Raw genomic sequence first — 20592 nt, forward strand, 5'->3', positions numbered from 1 at the left:
GTCTGCCACGTGAACACTTGTTCCATACAAAGAGATGTTGTCTCGCGCATCTCATAATAGAGGACTGAATGCATCGTTCTGCAAATAAAAATTCTGCACATATCACCCGCAAATATACAGTGTACATACAGGTACTCTGGACTATAGTAAGAACGATGACACGACGCCCTCAAGCCCTACATGCTAATACACAATCAATGTTTCAAAATCGACAACCGCAATGATGTCTATTCCCTTTCTGTTACAAAAATCATATAATGTACACAAGAAGGATCTCACATTGAGATAAATATAGAACACTTTGTGACTGTCCACGAAGTGCTCAACACACAGGCACTTTACTTCTTGACATTATGATCAACACGACAGTCCTTACTGCATAGTACACTGTAGTGTCAGCTCAAGGCAAAACAATCATTATTCCCTGCAATAGCTTTACACTGCGCATTTAATACATGCCACCAGCATAGAATTTGTGTAATCCATCAACAAAATGAAGCACTTGCATGTCATAGTCCACAATGTAACAGAAATTTTACATTTATAAGTACAAAGTTGATATACACATACATTGTACTACATAGTGTAGATATCATACTGACAGCTGACAGACATTCTCACGGAATGACTCATACCTTGTCAAAAGTGTGTATGCATCGTGTCCACTCTGCTTGTTAATTAACGATAATATAGTGTACATGTAATACTCAAGCTTAGTCAGTGCTATATATAGTAATGTGTGCACTTGCGCACTCGTATTCCATATCATATCTTCTACTGATGGATTATGCAGATCCAGTCCAAAAATATGATATTGCAAGGAGTAATGAATCGTACATCCAAATAAATTGCAGCAGTTGAATTATGATTTATGTCTTGAGGATTTTCATGCAGCTTATCTAGTACATTATTATTGTACCTCAGCCACACTGGGCTCAGCCTTGCAATGAAGATCAATGCAGGGAATATATTTGGCTGTTAAAGCTCCAACGCAGTGCATTGCAGGTTGTTGATCAAGAGCCATGTAGGCCTACATTCTTATTTAAATATGCAATGGTTGTTTGTGCATGTCTGAGGGGAGATTCCTTGCTGAGAAATGCTGAAATGCAACAAAATCTTGAGACTTTATTCTAACAGATTAAGTGTTAACTGGCTCCTTTTTTGTTGAACACTGTATTCGACAAATAAAGAGGTATGTATTGCTCCAATGAGTATATAAATCATGCAAATGTGTAAAAATAGCAAAAGATAGCCTCCTTAAAAAATACATACTGTCTGTGAAGGAATTATTCACAACCCCCCAATACACATTTGTACACACACAGTAATCTTGCCATATATACCATTGTAGGAATAACTGTATGACAAAGAAAAGGATAAACAGATACATTTCATGCTATCAATTAATAGAACTAGTTAACACTAAAAAGCAGAATTTTAACCTGAGTCTCATTCACCATGAACATAGGATATTTGGCAGATTACCAGCTCCTACATTACATGTAAAAGAAGTTACACGACATTCGTTCCTGCAACACTTGTCTCCATGAAATATCTGCACACTAAAAGCCAAACATAAATTCTACCCACAAACGTAACCCCAACCCTAATCCTAATCCTCACAGCAAACTAAACCTAAAACCCTATCACAAAAACCTAAACCCTAACTCTTCAGTTCTTAGACAAAATAAGACCAGAGCAATTGTCGCAGGAGCAAATGTTGTGTCACCGTAAAGGAAATTCCTACCACATCCACAGTATCATGCTAAAATTCTCAACATTTCGGAATATTAAAAAATCCACAGAATATTCATATCATGCCTGTCGGCCGGTAATATGTCTGTGCATGGGTCAGAGCTAGGGAAGTGCACGTGCACATCTCTGTGCAGTGCCACACATACTAATGTGCTCATTACTTGAACATGAAATCACATCCACTTTGTAGTGGACATGGGACATGCCACTAACAGGAAAAACTGGCTCAAAGTGTCTGTCTGCATTACCAGCTGGACGAGGACATTTTGAGCATGAGCTGAAATACTAGGGATACTGTCAATATCGATAAGTTGCCGTGGAATAGTTGCTGTAATTCGGCTTCGGCACTTTGGATTTCTACAATTTTTTTTCTATTATAAGATGATACGTCAAAGGAAAATTATGTGTGGTGTGGGACATAACTCTACAGAGTAAAATTCGCAAGGAGAGAACAGCTCAAACTTGTTTTCCACTGGAAATTTCCCAGGCAGTTAAAGGACAAGTTCACCTTCATAAACATAAGGATTGAGAGAATGTAGCAATATTAGAAGAACACATCATTGAAATTTTGAGGAAAATCGGACAATCCGTTCAAAAGTTATGAATTTTTGAAGTTTTTGTGCAGTAACCGCTGGATGAGAAGACTACTGCAGTGTATGAATAACTTAAATGTCACATGCGTACAACAATACTGTAAAAGCGGATATTTTCGCGTGACTAATTTTTCGCGCTTGGCCGGGTCGGAAGAGTTTCGTGTGTTTTTAATTCCGCGGAATCAAGACAGCACGCACAGGCACATATGGCAAGCAAAAATATTCGCGTGCTTTTATTTTCACGCTAGTTTCTGGTTGCGCGAAATGCGCGAAAATTTGAACACCGCGAAAATTTCCACTTTTACAGTATAAGGAAAATATAAAGAGAATTTCACAAAATTTCATCTTTTGAAAAAAGTACACATTCCCCTGACTCGTTACCGACATATGTTATGGGTAATATTATTCCCCGTGCCTTTAGAAAGAGGCAAGTCAAGTGCTCTTTTATTATGCGAAAAAAGTGAAAATATGTTGACTTTTCTTTACATTTTCTTTATACTGTTGTACGCATATGACTCGCAAGCTGTAGTAGTCTCCTCATTCCAGCGGTTCCAACACAAAAATTTTAAAAATTCATAACTTTTGCATCGATTGTCCAATTTTCCTCAAACTTTCACTGATGTGTTCTTCTAATATTGTTGCATTCTCTTGATCCTTATGTTTATGAAGGTGAACTTGTCCTTTAATGTACCCTTTAATAGGCATCATACTGTATAAATAGTTATTTTTGCGAGGGTTCAATTTTTGCGAATTTTCGCGAATCACAGTTGGATCGCAAAGTTAACAACACGCAAAAATGTCGCCATACACTAGAGTAACAATGCATGCAATATAGCGTCGGTGTCAATTCGCGAAAACAACATCTCGCATAAATGTCTGTGACCTTCTAATTCGCGAAAATATCTGTACGCGAAAATAACAGCTTAAAATACAGTATTACAGAGGAATTCCAGTCCAGTTATAAGTTAGTCTGATAAGAAGAATAAAACCTTATGAACACAACAGTGAAAATTTGATCAAAATCAGACAGAAATGAGGAGAGCTAGACAAAATCTTTAAAGTTTTGCTCATTTCTGCAGAACAGTTCTCGTACAGTTAATATGAATATACCCGGTATGTACATAAATGAGTGAGCTGATGATGACACCTACAGTACACTATTGTACACTCTCCTCATACAATATGCTGAGACCTACACTTGTACACTACAAAATGTTCTGCTACAATGTAAAATGTCTCTGACCCAAATCCACTCCTCCACCTCACCCCTCCTTTTTACGCCCACAATGGTCATATCAAAACAAATCAAATTATACTACATGTAGTACTTAGCTGAAAAGCCACTAGATTCAATTGGCCCAATAAAATTTGGCTATCATTTCATGGATTTTCTGCTTAATACCATCATAAAACAAATATTTGCACAGACTGCACCATACACCAGCACTGCAGTTCAACGTATATCAGGCAAGGTGCAAATCGAAGTCCTTGTTGTATTCTTATCTTGCTAAATTCTAGCTCCATGTCAAATTCCTGTATTTTCCCATCAGGCTCCTCTTGTCCTCCTCCTCCTCGTCTTTATTTGGCAATAAACAGCCCACTTCGAGGAAAAGTATCGCTGAAAATATCTGACTGCCAAGCAGGCAGTTTCCACTATTGGCTGACGTCGGGCAACATCCAACTGGCCGGACAGCTTTCATTTCATTACAGCACATTTGTACTACCTCCCTTGCCCCCCCCCCCCCTTCTCTTCCTCCTGCAAATCGAACCATCTGATTGCATTTTGATATGCATGCTGAACAGGCATTATTAGGAGAGGCAACACAGACAGACGCCATGTGCGTGTTTGTGTGTGTGCACACGCCTTTGCCCTGTTCTGTCAGACTGCCAATGAACTCGGCCAGCTAGGAAGCGACAGTCAGTTATCAAACAGGAACGAAATGGAAAAAAAAAAAAAAACTCCTACCCATAGGGGCTGTTGACCCCATAACACTGGCAAAAACACACACTGAATAAACTGTTCAATGGGACACTTGCATCTGGTTTACTTACCAACTTTATCTGCAGAAGAAGGCCACTACAATGATACAGCAGCATCAATACTTTTTCTAGAGTCATCATCATCATCATAAAAAATTACAAAATATTAGAAAAAAAACACTGAATATAATACTGGTGCCTTTAAACTGTAGGAATTATCCTGTACATGTAGGCAAATAATGTCATCTTCATATGTATTAGTTCATATCGTCAGCAGCACAAACCATGATAATCAGTACAAAAAAAAAAAAAAAAAAAAAACAGGGATGGGGCAAACCATCACTAGTACAGTAGTACACACTCACTGTTGGGTCCCTGCAGCCTTAGAAAATATGCAGAACTTTCAAAGGAATGAACAACTACACTTGTATGAAAATTAATTGCAACATAAAACAAAATATAGGCAGGGCTGCACACTAAACCATTTTTTCTACTGGCCCGACCTGTCTGTTGGACCAGTACAGCTGTAGGTACCCGGGTTTTTCCACTTTTGATTACTGGTCCGTACCTGAAAAAGTCACTGGTCCGACAGCAATTTTTACTAGTCAGGGACCGTCGGACCAGTGCCAGTGTGCAGTATTGATGTAGGTGCTACACATTCACTGATATTTATTGGTCAACTGAACTAGCAGAGAAACAAAAGCTAGTGAAAATTTAGAGGAGTTATCAAATTTTGTGCGGAACTACTCTCATTGCAAAATTATAAATTTATGGATGAAGTTCACTTAAATCAGCACATCACAATAAATTGATCGAGCAAAAGTTTCTGTGACAGTCATTGAGAGCTGATGGAGGCAATTTTTGACATGGATTTGTCTGTGTTACTCTGGTACTGGATTAGGGAGAAGGCATATTTTATCATAAATAGCTTAGGAGCAATGTTGTCATAGTTATTACAAGGAAAGAAGACAACAATTTTCTAGAATACAATGTATGTGCCAACAGGGTTCGAAATTGGCGATGGTCCGCTGGCCATTGGCCACCCGAAATCACATCGGACTAGCTAAAAATCGAAAAATTCTGAAGTTACTAGTCCGTCTGGCTAGCCAAAATATTGCTTCAGTGTCAAAATTGATTCTAAGTAGTCCGCCTGGCTAGTTTAAAAAAAAGTTAAGTGCGACCCCTGGCCAGTTACTATTGTAATCAAGCCCATTATTTCAACTGATTTTAAAAACTACAAGTATGCTGACCATTCAAACTTACTTCCTCCTTTAATAATGCACCCAGCATTTTCACGGCAAGATTGTAAAACAGACACATACATACACGTACATTACGTATATAGGAAAGATGATATTTTCACACTAAATCCAGATCAATGAATTGCACATTATTTTGTTCAAATTGCAATGTACAGTACCAAATGTCAGCACATTTCTCGTAAAGCACAGTCACATGAACAAAATATATGGCGACCATACTATAGTATTTGAACAAGTTTTATTTTTGCTTGTCTGTTTGTTTATTTTCTGTTTTGCTGGGATCACATTGCCAAAACTGCATTAAAGACAAAAAAATACTCCAATGCAAAACATTTAATACTTACAATTAGTATTACTCGCAATATACCTGATACATGATCTCAGAACACTTACCATATTAGTTATGCCTGTGAAGCTATACACTATGCACCAGCTTCCTCTCAAAGGGCAAGGTGGGTTGTTGTTACCATATCAGAAAAATCCTTCTGCTCAGGCATTTAGTAATCCCTTTAAATGTCAGACTGACAAAGGCAAAAAATTGCACAAATATACATCTACAGGTACAACCAAAAAGAAGTCTACAGTGGCTTTGCGACATCAATACAGCACACACAGTTGAACAGATACAGAAAGACTAGTATTCTCTGTAGCGGTCTCCTCATGTACACATGTACTGTAAACAAAATTTGTAATCACAATGACCTATTCCGATACACACTCATTCCTCCGAAGGAAGGATGAAACATACTATGGGACATCTTCGGCGTCACATTAAACATGACATCGAATGAGTTCACAGATGAGTAAACAAGTTTACACCCAGCAAGAGAGGACATGTTCAGTCAGAAAGCCAAGGTTTGCCCAATACCATCCCAGCTCGAATCCAAACACATCCCTGACAGCAATGTTGACTGTGTGTTCTGTGGTAGGCCTATTTCTGATAATACTAGACCTTCGGTGCAAACTGTAATCAAACTGTTATCCTCTGAAGGTGCTTGAAATCTGGACATGCTAGCTAAAATGTTATTAATACTCTAGCACATGAGCTCTGTTGTCACAAACTGCGCATAGAAATGCTTGATATTGATATAGGTATAAAACCACAAATGTATCAAATGGGACATATACAGTCCAATTTTGACTACGTTTATTTGTACACTTGCCTCAATCTTTATAGGAGACTTTACAGCTGACATTGTACTTTTATGACAGTTGTGATTAGCTTTGCTAGACGAGAACTAGGGAAGTTGTTTTTTAATCCTAACTTGGGAGGGGGGGTCTGGTCATCCAGCATGAGGTCAGCGTACGTTTTTATGGAAACCAGTGGGCGTGCATTTCTCCTCGAGAGAGGTGGGCAGTTTCTCGTGTGCACACATATGCACTCTGCCACGAAAAGCGCAGGTCACCAACAGTGAGTGTCTTGTTTTAAACGCCACGACCATTTAAAGTCCCCTTGTCTGCGGTAAACATGGCACAACCTCTACAGGTTACCTCAGATTCGTGTTTTTACCCTGTCTAGCATGATCTTTACTTCAGACTCATACCAGACTCACTCCAGACTCATGCTTTGTGTTTTGTGCCATGTCTGTTTAGAGTCCCCATCGAGGTTTAGAATTAACACAGCCTCAAAAGGTTGTGCTGTGTTATAGGGGACTCTAGATAGGGTGTAAGATACAATGTAGAGTACAGATATGAAGAAAATATGATTTCATCACCAACACATGTTTGCATTTAAGAAGCCCTATAACAAAAGTCCGTGACTGACAATTATGTAAGTTCTTCAACTTTCCCCATCACATTTACTATGGTAAATCTACTCACACAAACACACACACAAACAAACAAACAAACATTTCTATTCATGAGATGCAGGGTTTTACTGCTCTTGTCCACATGGTTGCAACACATATCCTATATCACGACAATAAATCACAAAATAACTTGGGATTCCAGAATGTTTGTTATCACCACCAACAATTAAAGAGATGTTTGAAATCACAAAATTTGCCTAATCCATTGAAGGTACGTTTCACAGTGTAGTCTTCATGCGATGTTTGATGTTCATATATGACTGCTTTGAATGGATACTTTGGGTTTTTCTGGAATTTTTTCAAATTACATAATAACAAATATTATGCAAGTTTGGGCTATCTGTGTGAGTGGGCACACTACTGTATGGGTTATTCACATATGCATGTTTCACATGCAGTGTAGGAGGAAGAACTGCTTGCTCCTTTAAGCCATGGTTGAGGTTTAGTGGTCTGACTTGTAGAGCCCGCAGGTCGAGAGTTGATTCAACATGACCTCCAAACCTGCCCCTGAAAAGTTGCACACAATTTGAACGTGTCATATCCTTGGACAGGTGATGACTCAATACACTCACCGAGGCTCTGGGGTCACTGGTAAATAGCTGCATCATTTCTCTACACAGTGAGGCCATTTTCATGCCATCCAAAATATTGTCCTACTACAGAGCTTCAATGCCACTGTACTCAAATTCTTGGTACAGATATCTCAGCATCAGAAAAATGCACAACCAACTTCAGGGATGCCAACCTTGTAGGCCTAAATAGCACTGCAGTATTCTGTGGACTGCAGTATTCTGTGGACTGCAAAGGCATATCATTGGAGGGTATTCAGTACTACACTGTATGCTGTACTTTAACCTTTTATGCACTAGAAATCCATAATTGGGGGAAAACAATATTTCCCATGAAACATAAAGTATGGGGGCGAGAAATAGGCCAAAATACTGAAGAGAAAAAAAGTTGTCACTCTGCAAGTTTTGTCCACTGACATTACTTCATTTCAATAATCAACTTTTCTCTTAATTTAGTACAACAGTACAAATGTGTGCACCATCTCCACAGAGGTGACTATATTACAGACTGTGCCCACTGAAAGTGAAGCAGTACTACCGGTAAAAGGGAAATAAGATGTTGTTCCAGTGATTCACAAGTCTGTGAATCATGCTAAATTTTGAATACCACAATGTTGCAAGACTAGAACAAAATGTGGTGTGCACTTAAAGTCACAGAGATCAATGAAAAACAGTATGTACAAAAGTATGAGGATTTTTGTGAAAATCAATTGATACCAACCGAAAGCAGAGTCAGTGCATACCCCCCCCCCCAAAAAAAAAGAGAGAAATATTCCCAAGAGGTCACAGATAAGATTTTGTTTTTGCTGATGCATGACACAATGATGTCTACACGCCTGACATATGTGTACTGTCATCACCATCAAAATCTGACCCTAGCCAGCTGGCATGAGAAAGTGCTCAATGACCACTCACACTGATACTGACCTTTTGGTCAAAGCACCTGTTATTGTAGTCTGACCAAAACAGAGATCAACAGCTGACCATCACCCATCTCCACTACCCTGTAGTACAAATGTACCATCACACAATGGCCCTACTGTAGTTGTCCCCTCCCATCCTTTTTATTTTGTTTCCAGGAGCACTGCAGATACTTACCACTGTGTCAGTGGCTTGCAAGGATCCACGACATTTGTTCCTGCAACAACTGCTCCCATGAAAGATCTGCACACTAAAAAGCCAAACATGAATTCTACCCACAAATCTACTATAACCGTAGCCCTAATCCTAACCCTCACATCAAACTAAACCCAAAACCCTATCACAACCCTAACCCTAACCATAACCCTAAAGGCCGTGTCACACCATTCCGGGCAAGCTACGCGGGCTTGTGGCGAGGAGGTAGTTTCCAGCACGTAGAAGATTTTCAGCGGGCGAACAAGAATGTTTGCAATTTTCATTCATGCCTTGTCATACCGTATGGGGGAACTTCTGCGGCTTGACTTGCGGGGAAACAAATTTACTCCCCGGAGCTCTCCGCAGTTGGTCCGCACCTGACAGTATCTAGCGCGTAGTTGCCCGGAGGTGCTCACGCAAGTCCGATTTAACCGCAGCCAAGTTTTGAGCATGACCAAAACTTTTTCCGGGTGAGTCGCGGGAATGCCCGTAGAGGTCCACGCAGAACGCCAGCAGGAGACCCTTAGCGGCAGTACTTCCCAGGCAATTCCCACGCAGGTACTTCGCAGTCCCGTATGCAGCCAAGATACTGAAATTCTGTGAGATTTCAACCATTCCATTTGAGGAATTCCTTCACTGAGTTGTCAGCCCCCAAGCGACTGGTACAAAGGTCACACAGTATACTCGCAAGTATAACGCGTCCAGCAAGTAAGACACATGCGCTGACTCGCACAAATCCTTTTCCGCCCTCAGGAATGTCCGGTATGCTAGAAAATCCCTACACGTAACAAGCCCGAGTAGCTTGCCCGGAAAGGTGTGACAGGGCCTAAACACGGTTGCGGGTAAAAAAATATGCGTGCGCACCTCCGGGCGACTACTTTTGAGATAGCAGTTGAACCTCTCGTATCCGGACAAGTCGGGACCGGGGCTCATCCGGATAAGGGATTTGGCCGGATAAGGGAGACTCAATGCTTTATACATACATACATACACATGTACTGATGTAGCCCATTGTAGTACCACATGTAGTAATGTGTATACTGCAACCTTTTCATTGTTACATTTGGGGATGTTTCGGGATGTTGAAATGTCTGAAGGTAAGCAATTTGGAAGGAAATTTGATGCAATGTATGTTAATCATATTGGAAGTAATATGTATGCATGTGTGTTTGGGTAGGAGTTCTCAAGGAGTTGGGAATTCCCCTTTCTTCCCGTAATTATTTTTAAAAAATCACGGCGATATTGCGTCCGGATAATAGAGAGATCCGGATAAAGGGAGGCCGGATAATAGAGGTTCAACTGTACATGCTAGGTACTGTCATGTACGGATCATCTACGGGGACCTCTGGGTAGTCAAAATTGTTCTTTGCAAGTCGCACGCAAGTCTGGTGTGACACGGCCTTAAGTCCTTGGAGAAGAGCAAATGTCGGGTCACCCAACAGCACATACTGCATCTTTGTGTAATGATAGCACACTAGGCTAGACAAAATTTTGAAGTTGAAAGATATTGGTAGAGAAATACAGTTCCCAGAGTGTACACGAACATGAACACATGCATACATATACATTGTACATTGTACACATACCCACACACTTGGCTTGCCATAATCATTTGCTGCACTCTTTATGTTGAACTTGAGATCCAATACGCTGTTATATTTACATACCATTTTCGAGAATGAGGAGGTCACGGACATTTTCGCGAGATGTTGTTTTCGCGTATTGACACAGAGGCCTTTATAAGCGCACTATCACCGTGGCACATGGTGACATTTTTGTGTGTTGTTAAATTCGTGGTCCAACTGAGATTCGCATAATTCGCGAAAATTAAACCCTCACAAAAATAACAGCTTCATACAGTCGTCGGTGTTTTCACGAAGTGGCACGACCGGCCAAAATCGAGTAAATTTTCGATTTTAAGATTTTTGCATGTTATGACAGTAAATACCGAGATCTACAACCTGACAAATTTTTGGACCTCAATCTCAAATAATTACGTAATAATAACGACCGTGTCACTTCGTGAAAACTTCGACTGGTCGGTCTACGATTTTCACGAAGTGGCACGATCGCGGGTTGATGGTGCGTATACGCCGGACGTCATCATAAATCATTTATCCGCCAAACGTCCTCGTACGCGCGCGTCTAAAATGGCTGCGCCCAGAGCAACGGAAACTAGACGGATGAAATCGGTAAAGTTACATTTCGCTCTGTATTGACACTTTAATTGTTCGAATTTTTCACATTCTTGAATGTAGATTTATGAATGAGGAATTAGAATATCAAAACAGCGTAAATATGTATTCTTGCAGATCACATTGACTTCGTTTGGCGCTGTCCTAGGTTCGTTATCTACGTGTACAGTCCCACATCTATTATTCGGTGTAAGTGGAGAGTAGGCAGGGAAAGTGATTCGAACTAAAGTCAAATGAACACGTCTCACATTTGCATCGAATCTTAAACGCACTAACTGGTGATATATTGTGAAGTTTTATTGTTTCCTGTATTACGAGCTCAAATATGTAATGCAACGACCTACTTTCCAGGTGGCAGGTAGACTGATTCAACTCTCTTATCTTGCTTATGTCTGAATCTTCCAGGAATTTAGATCCATTTAAGGGAGTCTATATCTAACGGTTAGGCCTACAACTTCAAGATCTAATTAAGATAGTTAACAGTGTTACAGTGTTAATAGTGTTCTTGACCTGTCCAGGTTACCTGTCCAGGTTACTCTAAAAGTGATGTTATTTCACTGACTACCTTTGAATTCTCAATGAAAAAAAAAAATGATTTTAGAGTTACTTCTGCTAAAAGTCTTAACATTAAATCAGGGAGGTCCTCTTCCCACCTCCCTGTCTAAATTCAGGCTTTACCAACAACAATGAAGACTTTGATAATGTTGTCGAGAATACCGTAACAGCAAATTTGATTTGGATAGACAACAAGCAAAATGCAACGTTTTTGCTCAGCACCTGAATTCATAAATTGTTCTATCATGCTATATTATGAGCCTAAAAGCCTCAATGTGGTCGTAATTGGCCTATACGTGGCAAGTACTTTTGCCTTAGTTTGCAATTTTTCGTTTTGTTTGTTTTGATTTTCTACAATCTATGGTTCTTTGAAACACTAGGGTTTTTTTTTCGGGGGGGGGGGGGGAGGGTGGAGGCTGGGGATTGGGAGCTGGGCAAATTGTAAAATTAAACCAAAGAGATGTTCATTGTTCATAAACTTCAGATTCTGGTAAGCCGTAGAATATAGACCTGAAAGGGATTGGGGGGGGGGGGGGGGGGGGGGGGGCAGTGTGATGTTTTGCTAATCTGTGCATCAATTTTATGATCTTACAGAACTGGTAGTGATGGAGTTTCATGTGACTGACATCTTTCATTCATCTTCCATTACAAACAGATATTGAGGCCTTTGTGTGGACAACCCAACAACTTGCAGACTGGAATGAAATGAGTGCTGTCCTTCGATGATGGGCTACTTTACAGTATTGTACTCCATACCGCATTCCTGCAGATTTCTCCTATCATCTCAAGCTTGAACAAGACCCGTAAGTTACATTGCTATCTGTCAAGGATTTAGAGTAAATTAGACAGACCAGTGTGTAATAGACAGTGCAGGCACACTACTAGTAGTAATAATATTACTAATATGATTTGCCACATACTAAAATAATTGTTTTGATTACCTTTGAATTCTCAATGAAAAAAAAAATGATTTTAGAATTACTTCTGCTAAAAGTCTAATGTTAAATCAGGGAGGTCCTCTTCCCACCTCCCTGTCTAAATTGAGGCGTTACCAACAACAATGAAGAGTTTGATAATGTTGTCAAGAATACCGTACCAGCAAATTTGATTTGGAATAATGGATAGACAACAAGCAAAAAAAAAAAAACAAAAAAAAAAAACTCCTGTGCAACGTTTATGCTCAGCACATGAATTCATAAATTGTTCTATCATGCTATATTATGAGCCTAAAAGCCTCAATGTAGACGTAATTGGCCTATATGTGGCAAGTACTTTTGCCTTAGTTTGCGATTTTTCATTTTGTTTGTTTTGATTTTCTACAATCTATGGTTCTTTGAAACACAGAGGGTTTTTTTTTTTTTTTGGGGGGGGGGGATGGAGGCTAGGGATTCGGAGCTGGGCAAATTGTAAAATTAAACCAGAGAGACGTTCATAAACTTCAGATTCTGGTAAGCTGTAGAATATAGACCTGAAAGGAATGGGGGGGGGGGGAGGGGCAGTGTGATATTTTACAAATCTGTGCATCAATTTTATGATCTTACAGAACTGGTAGTGATGGAGTTTCATGTGACTGACATCTTTCATTCATCTTCCATTACAAACAGATATTGAGGCATTTGTGTGGAAAACCCAACAACTTGCAGACTGGAATGAAATGAGTGTTGTCCTTCGATGATGGGCTACTTTACAGTATTGTACTCCATACCACATTCCTGCAGATTTCTCCTATCATCTCAAGCTGGAACAAGAACCGTAAGTTACATTGCTATCTGTCAAGGATTTAGAGTAAATTAGACAGACCAGTGTGTAATAGACAGTGCAGGCACACTACTAGTAATAATAATATTCCTAATATGATTTGCCACATACTGAAATAATTGTTTTGTCTTACTCTTTCTTTAATTACAACTGTATTTGTAGTTTTATGAATGTGAAGCACTGACATAACATGGAATCCAACATTTTGACATCTAATTATCTGTAGTCATGTTGCATTTTGGTATAAAGGCAATGCTGTCCCTCAGTCTCATTTTGATGTGGTAGCAGTATGCATTTCTTCAGTGTCATGTATCTTTCAGGACTGTTGTAACTGTAGTTTTTTATTGTTAGTTTGATTATTGTTGTGTTTTTATTTTTTTATTGGGGGGGGGGGGGCAAGGGAGATGAGGAAGAACAGTTATACACTCTGTACTGATATGAGATACCATCAACTTTGCAAAAGTCAATAGCACATACTGTATGACAAATTCTTGGCAGAGACGATGAAAATGAACTGTCTCAATATACATTTATAGTTTTACTCATGTCAATGTGTTTTTTTCTTTGTTCACTCAGAAGTCAAATGTCTGAGATATTACTTACATGGAATTGACTGTGTCACTGATTTTTACTTGTGATGTCCTGCTTTCTTTATTCTTTACTTTAGTTCTGCTCCTGATTCTAGTCAACAATATGTTCATTCACCATTTCGTCTGGCGTAACATCCTCTTCTTACTGCACTCAAAGGTTACATTGTGCACCAAGCTAAAGGTGAGCAAGATCAATAAACAGCAATCCATGCAACACCTTTTCATGTAGTATTTGGTTTTATTTTGTCATAGACAATTACTAAGAAAATCCAGTGTCAATGGACAATTAGGTGTAATCCTACTACAGTCTTGTTATGCACATTGTTACATTGATTTAAACTTTATGATTAAAAAAAATGCATTATCACTTTTGAGTAAAACATTACCAAAATGTTGATATGAAAGGAACATTATCATATAATTATTTTCTTAGGGAAATCGGTGTAGTTTTAGAAATGTGTAAAATTAATTAAGAAGTATGTTATGACTGTTGTATCAAATGTCATCATTCTCCTCCGCAATGGAGAAGTAACATTGTCTGTGAAAAACAATTGTTCCTCTTTGCATAGGGAGAGAAGCAGATAACAACTGTCTACTGGAGAAAGCCAAGAGAAACCCGAAACAGCTACAAGTGACTAGGGTGGCTGAGCTGAACATCTGCACTAAAATCCAAGCCATGGGATCATTGTGGAAGGAGATCATAGCAATATTTCACCACAATCACAGAGTTGCTCCACACAGCAGCATCAAACTTTTCACAAGAGTGTGTGCTTTATGAACGGACAGGCAGGTTCTAGCAGAACATTATTTCGATGTTCTTTTTGATTTTCTATTTAATGACTTTGGGTTTGTATGTGTGCAGAAATGGGGGGGGGGTAGTGGTGTCATAAAGTAGGACATCATTTTTAATAATGATAATAATAATAATAATAATAATGATAATAATCATCATAATCATAATCATAACAATAAAAATAGTAATAATTATAATAATCAACAGTGCTTATATAGCATATGGAAACATTCTGTATTATGCCTTTTGTGCTCAAGGATAGAAATGATTGAACAAAAACATACAATTGCAATTACAATGATACCTTTTTTCACGTGTAGACTGTAATGGTAGAGACATTACAAGCAAATGTATGCCATTGCTTTTTTATTCAGAATAACAAATAAGTCACTACCTTTTGAACGAAGGTTTCTCTCTGGTGTGTTTCCTATCTAAAGTAGTTCTTTCAAATAGTGTGGATTCAAAAGTTAATATCAACAGTTTGATCTGTATATGAATTTTGACTGGAAGCTAGTGCAAGCTTCTTAGCACTGGTGAAATTTTTGTTCATTTCTTTTTTTTTTAATTTGGACACTACTCTTGCAGCAGAGTTTGGAATAGCTTGTAATCTCTGTATCTGTTTGACTGACAATCCACAAAGTAATTAATGACAAGATCAACATGTCACATTAAGAAACCATGAACTGAATGTACTGCTGTGCGTTTATCAGTAAAGTCTCAAATTTTCAAAATATTGTATGTGAAAGAATCAAGGAGACATTAAGGGACATTAATCCTACATACTGTATCTCTCACTGTCACCTTATTCACTGACATTACTCTTGATAACCATCAATCCACGGGTCTCTCTATACTGCTTTGTCACAATGATGCCATCCTCAATTTCCACTGTATTATGCTTCCCCTCTCTGACTTTAAACAGTGCTTTTCACAACAAAACCATAGCTATGTCAAATACCATATAGATGTCTCTTCTTTTACTTTGTTTATGAACCAGCTCTCCCATCAAACTATTCATTTTGTCTCCCTTAGCCCAGCCACCATTAGGCCAAACCCATAAACAATTTTCAGTATTTTTGAATTATGCCTACCCCAGCACCTGTGACACCCACAGCAGACATAAACTAAAGTCAGGACCAAGTCAAGTCAAGTTGTGCAAGTTAGAAAGGTATTAGTAGACTGCAAGAGGGATATAAACAATTGGATGCTTACATTTCCTCTGCTTGCTCTCTCTCTCTGCAACTAAAAAATTCCTAATAAACTTTGACAGAAAATGTTTTCTTGGATGATAGATGTACTGCAGTACATAGCCATATTATTGCAGTCTGTGTCCACATCAGAAATTATGGCCTAGACATCATTATCTATGTCTTTTTATATTGTATATTTTTGTGGATTTTACTTTTGAAACAATAATGAGTAAATGCAGATCTGATAGCCACTTCTTACTGAGCTTAGATAAGGAACTTTGTATATGGTATCCTCTAGCAGTGAGAGAAAAGAAAGGGAAACATGAGGATTTTTTATCTTGCAAAATAACATGGTATGGTAATGAATAAAATTTCAGGCACATACTGTGCATAATATGAGTGCTTACAAACTTTTACAAAATTAGGGAAGATCAAGACTGCTTGCAGAAGATTTATAATACACTTTGTGAACTGTCACAGCACTTTAAACATCAATTAGTTCAGTCACTGTCTACGACATTGTATTGCCTTTAATATGAAGAAGGTTATCCATACCAAATCAGCTAGTGTCTTTGTAATTATGTACTTGTATTCATATCATCAAATTCTAGATTGATTATAAAGTCAATGTTTGGTAAACAGCATTTGACCAGGTTGAAGTTAGGTGATGGGATATGGAAGGAGGTGGAACAGTTTGGTCATTATTTTGTAAGATTTTGGGGCTTTAAAGGCAAGAGTCAGTCTAGTCTCATACGTCTGAATAACATTTTTGAATCTACAAAAAAAAATGAAATATTGTAGTACCCTGAATGCCATGAAATATAGATATCATCAAGGTGGATGATACATACAGAGCTTGGTATAAATGTTAGAACATAACAGAAACCTTCGTTACATCTGAAAAATAAATGAAAGGTAATGTACTGTACCTTTACTTCATTCAAGTTGGAATCTGCATTATATGAGTAGTATGATCCACGTATAGTTTATTGAAAAGCCATATTTAAAACTCGTGTACACACGTGGTAATAAATCTATGAATGAGAAAAGATACCCAAGTAAAGCTCATTTAGTTTTTATGTAATTTAAAAAGTTTTGTAAGGTGTCACGTGTAGGAAATGAATAGAGAGAGGGATTGTGTGTTTGTTTGTGTGTATGTGTGTGTTTGCGTGTGTGTGAGGGAGAGAGAGAAAGAAAGCGAAAGAAAGGGTGGAAAAGAGAGTGAAAGAGAGTATTACCAGCACAGAATTATTTTCTTTACAAGAATGACACATTCACAAAGCAATAGAGCAAACTGATTACATTTCATATTCGAAAACAACATGCTTCGTGGTTATAGCACGAGATACAGTAGTGCTCCGAGGAAGAGAGTGAATCTTGAAAATTATGATTCGAAATAATGTGCAGAAAGACCGATGCAATGAGCTGAGAGCAATGATCAATGTGTAATATAATGAAGAACAACTCAATAATAATGCCTTTCTGCGAATGGATGAGAGATTTAGAAGGGGGAAAGAAAAAAAAAAGTATCAAACAAAATCTTGATACCCAATTCATATCACTAGTATACAAAGGAGCATCGCTAATGCGCGCGCTCGATTATGTGCGCGCGCGGCTATGAGAAATGATGAAGATAACCTAACGCGCAGCGCGTGCGCGCCGATGGTGTCACTTCGTGAAAAATGAAATCCGCACCATGCGCGAAGAATCGAAGCGGCACGGCCGACGGTGCCGGTTCGTGAAAATATTGGAAGCGTTGTTTACGTGTTTTTGTGTTTTCACGAACCGGCACGACGGACTTTGCCCGATATTTCAACGAAACTTTTGTTTTTCACGATGAACCAAGAACATGAAACACACAAACAACTCCTAATCTGTCGTACAGTGTGATATTTAGGTAACTGGACGTGAAATATAGGCGCAATCATGGATTTTGCAAAGGCAAAAACTTCAAACGCGATTATCTCGAAACTTACTTTCGCGGCTCCGGGGCCGGCTGTGCCGGTTCGTGAAAACACCAGCGCAGTGTACATGGATATTGCAAGTAAACTACATTAGTGCCACTTTTTCAGAAGGCAGTACATGTACAACCACACACGTGTGTCTTTATACCAATAACTCAATAAGTTGTGAACAGATTTTGATGAAACTTACAGACCGAAAAATGATGACACATGAAACAGATTATTGAATTTTGGAAGTGATCCAGGTATTTTCTCTTCTTTTTTTTCACAACAAAAAAATGATGAGGTAAACACAAGGCGTCTTTAATTTATCTTGGAAAATTGGGCGATTTTCAGCATGCAGGTGTCGATGGAAATGAGCTGCTTGGCAGAGGTGTGTACTCTCCAAGTGCTTTTCTAATTTATCAAAACCAGACCTTTAGACAGCTTAATTTTTCCTCTTTATTTTCACTCCATTCTCACTCTTGCAATAGATTGGGGGACTTCTGATCGAACTGAGAATGAATCGCAAAGCTACAACTGAGTCTCAGGACGTTGGGACAGCACGCAAGCCTAGCCAAGCAAGCTGTGAGATTTTCAGAGCCAGCTTGCGCATGTGTGGGAGGAGATGCTTGCAGGAAAGGTGCCGAAAGGCTGGTGGACAGCAGAATTCACGAAGAAAGTGAACTTGTAATACCTACAAAGTGATTAGTTTGCTGACAAATTTGAGTACCAACCTACTCTATCAGTGTGGAATAGTAATTTGGAATATATGCACAAGATCAGGTTAGTTCTCATTTTATTTTTCTCTTTACGAATATTTGTAAAATGACGTCAGACTTCACTCTCATGGGGTTGATTCGTGCGTGAAGAGGCGAGAGCAGCAGAAAAGAGCACCAAAAATTTCACGTCAGATCAGGCCAATAGGTGCGGCAGCCCTGCATGCATTAAGTGAACCAGATGGCACATCTGTGTTTCGGTGGGTCGCTGCACATCGGCTGATTGAAACTCGATTTTTGTCAAAAAGCGCAGACAGAATTTCTTTCTTCTTTTCATCATGGAGAGTGGACATGTGTGTGTATGTAACAGAAAATCACCGTGCGTGCGAACTTGCGATAAATCTATATGTAAGATGTGAGATGAATGATGAGTGAACAGGGCCAGGGGGCCTCTAACTACACGCAGCCGCTGTCGCGAAGCGACAGCGGCTGCACGTCTACTCCTTCGCAGACGTTGTCATTTTTCAGTGGTGGTTGTGCGACTCCTTCATGAATATCTTTTTTAATCGTGGAAAACTAAAATATAAGGAATCCCCGTAATCTATGATAATCATCCAATAATCGGTATGCGTATTTTTTTTTAATTACGTCAAAAACCTACCAAAATCCGTCCTTAAAATCAGGTCTGTGAGCGTCCGTATTGCTTCACTCCTCATCTTCTGCGTGTTATTGAATGGCAATCACTCTCCTATGCTACAACGTAGGTAGTCGGAGGTAGTCGGAGTGACGTCATATCATGAGAGCAGCACGCGCGGAAATACATGCTAGAAGACGACAAGCTTTACGTAACACACAAAACGCACGGGGGTACGTAAAATGCTAACACGGTACCTCGGGTTGAGCGTTCGTGGCTGTTCGTTTATTTTGTGAATCATCGCACAATCTACTCCGAAAAATTTAACAATAAGGTTTGGATACCAACAAAACACCAAATTCAACTCAACCATCAGCAACATACAATATAGGTGGGTGGTATTACTGTTCAAATCAAACAAAATAAAAGATATTTTTGTGGTCTTGCCGTCATAAGCGACAGTCGTTTACGTACGTTTAAACACTAGTACATGTCAGACTGCTGTGCTGTGCACAGCGGTCTGGTCAGGCTAGGGGGCCTCATGAGCATCTCGCTCTGAGGGCCTCGGAGTCGGATGAGCTCTCCGGCCATGCTCAAATTCCCATATGAGGAGGGATCCTTATCACTTTATCAAAAGTTTTAACAAGAGCCGGAGGAGCCCCCCTCATGAGTGGATTTCCCGGACTGTTCTACAACTTACAAGTAAAGGTAGTAGTAGGCCAAGAGAGAGGAGGCCCTTCTTGTTAATACCACCTCTTGCCGTGCACTGCCACTTGACACTCTATTCTCTAACAAAGTTAGCTAGAACTTGTCTAGTGACTCCAGAAATGCACCAGATGATGTGCATTATTGCCATGGCCAATGCACTGCCACTGCGGTGACAGCAGCAGCGCAGTGCAATTGCACAGTGCCAGTGTGGCTTCAGTACATTGCCGTGAGGAAGCCGGCTTTACGGGATGCCGTACCGTGTAGAAATTCTACAGCAGTACACCAGCGTACCGAGAGTATGGCCAAAAAAATAAAAGGAAAAAAAAATGACATCCGCAACAACGTTACTCCCTACATTCACACTCATCTCGCACCCTACGAGGAACGAAAAACTGTCAAATGTTACGACTTAAATACAACT

The 20592-nt window shown here is 39.3% G+C and overlaps 1 protein-coding gene across 1 annotated transcript in view; it reads right to left on the reverse strand.

Moving 5' to 3' along the window:
* The window catches only part of LOC139720557 (WD repeat and FYVE domain-containing protein 3-like), a 98880-nt gene that overhangs the window by 78127 nt on the left and 161 nt on the right, over positions 1-20592 (reverse strand). The gene's annotated exons all lie outside the window — the stretch shown is intronic.

Source organism: Diadema antillarum, unplaced genomic scaffold, assembly GCF_040938485.1.
Source record: "Diadema antillarum isolate AM-2024a unplaced genomic scaffold, OU_Dant_1.0 scf00000129, whole genome shotgun sequence".
Classification (NCBI taxonomy): domain Eukaryota; kingdom Metazoa; phylum Echinodermata; class Echinoidea; order Diadematoida; family Diadematidae; genus Diadema; species Diadema antillarum.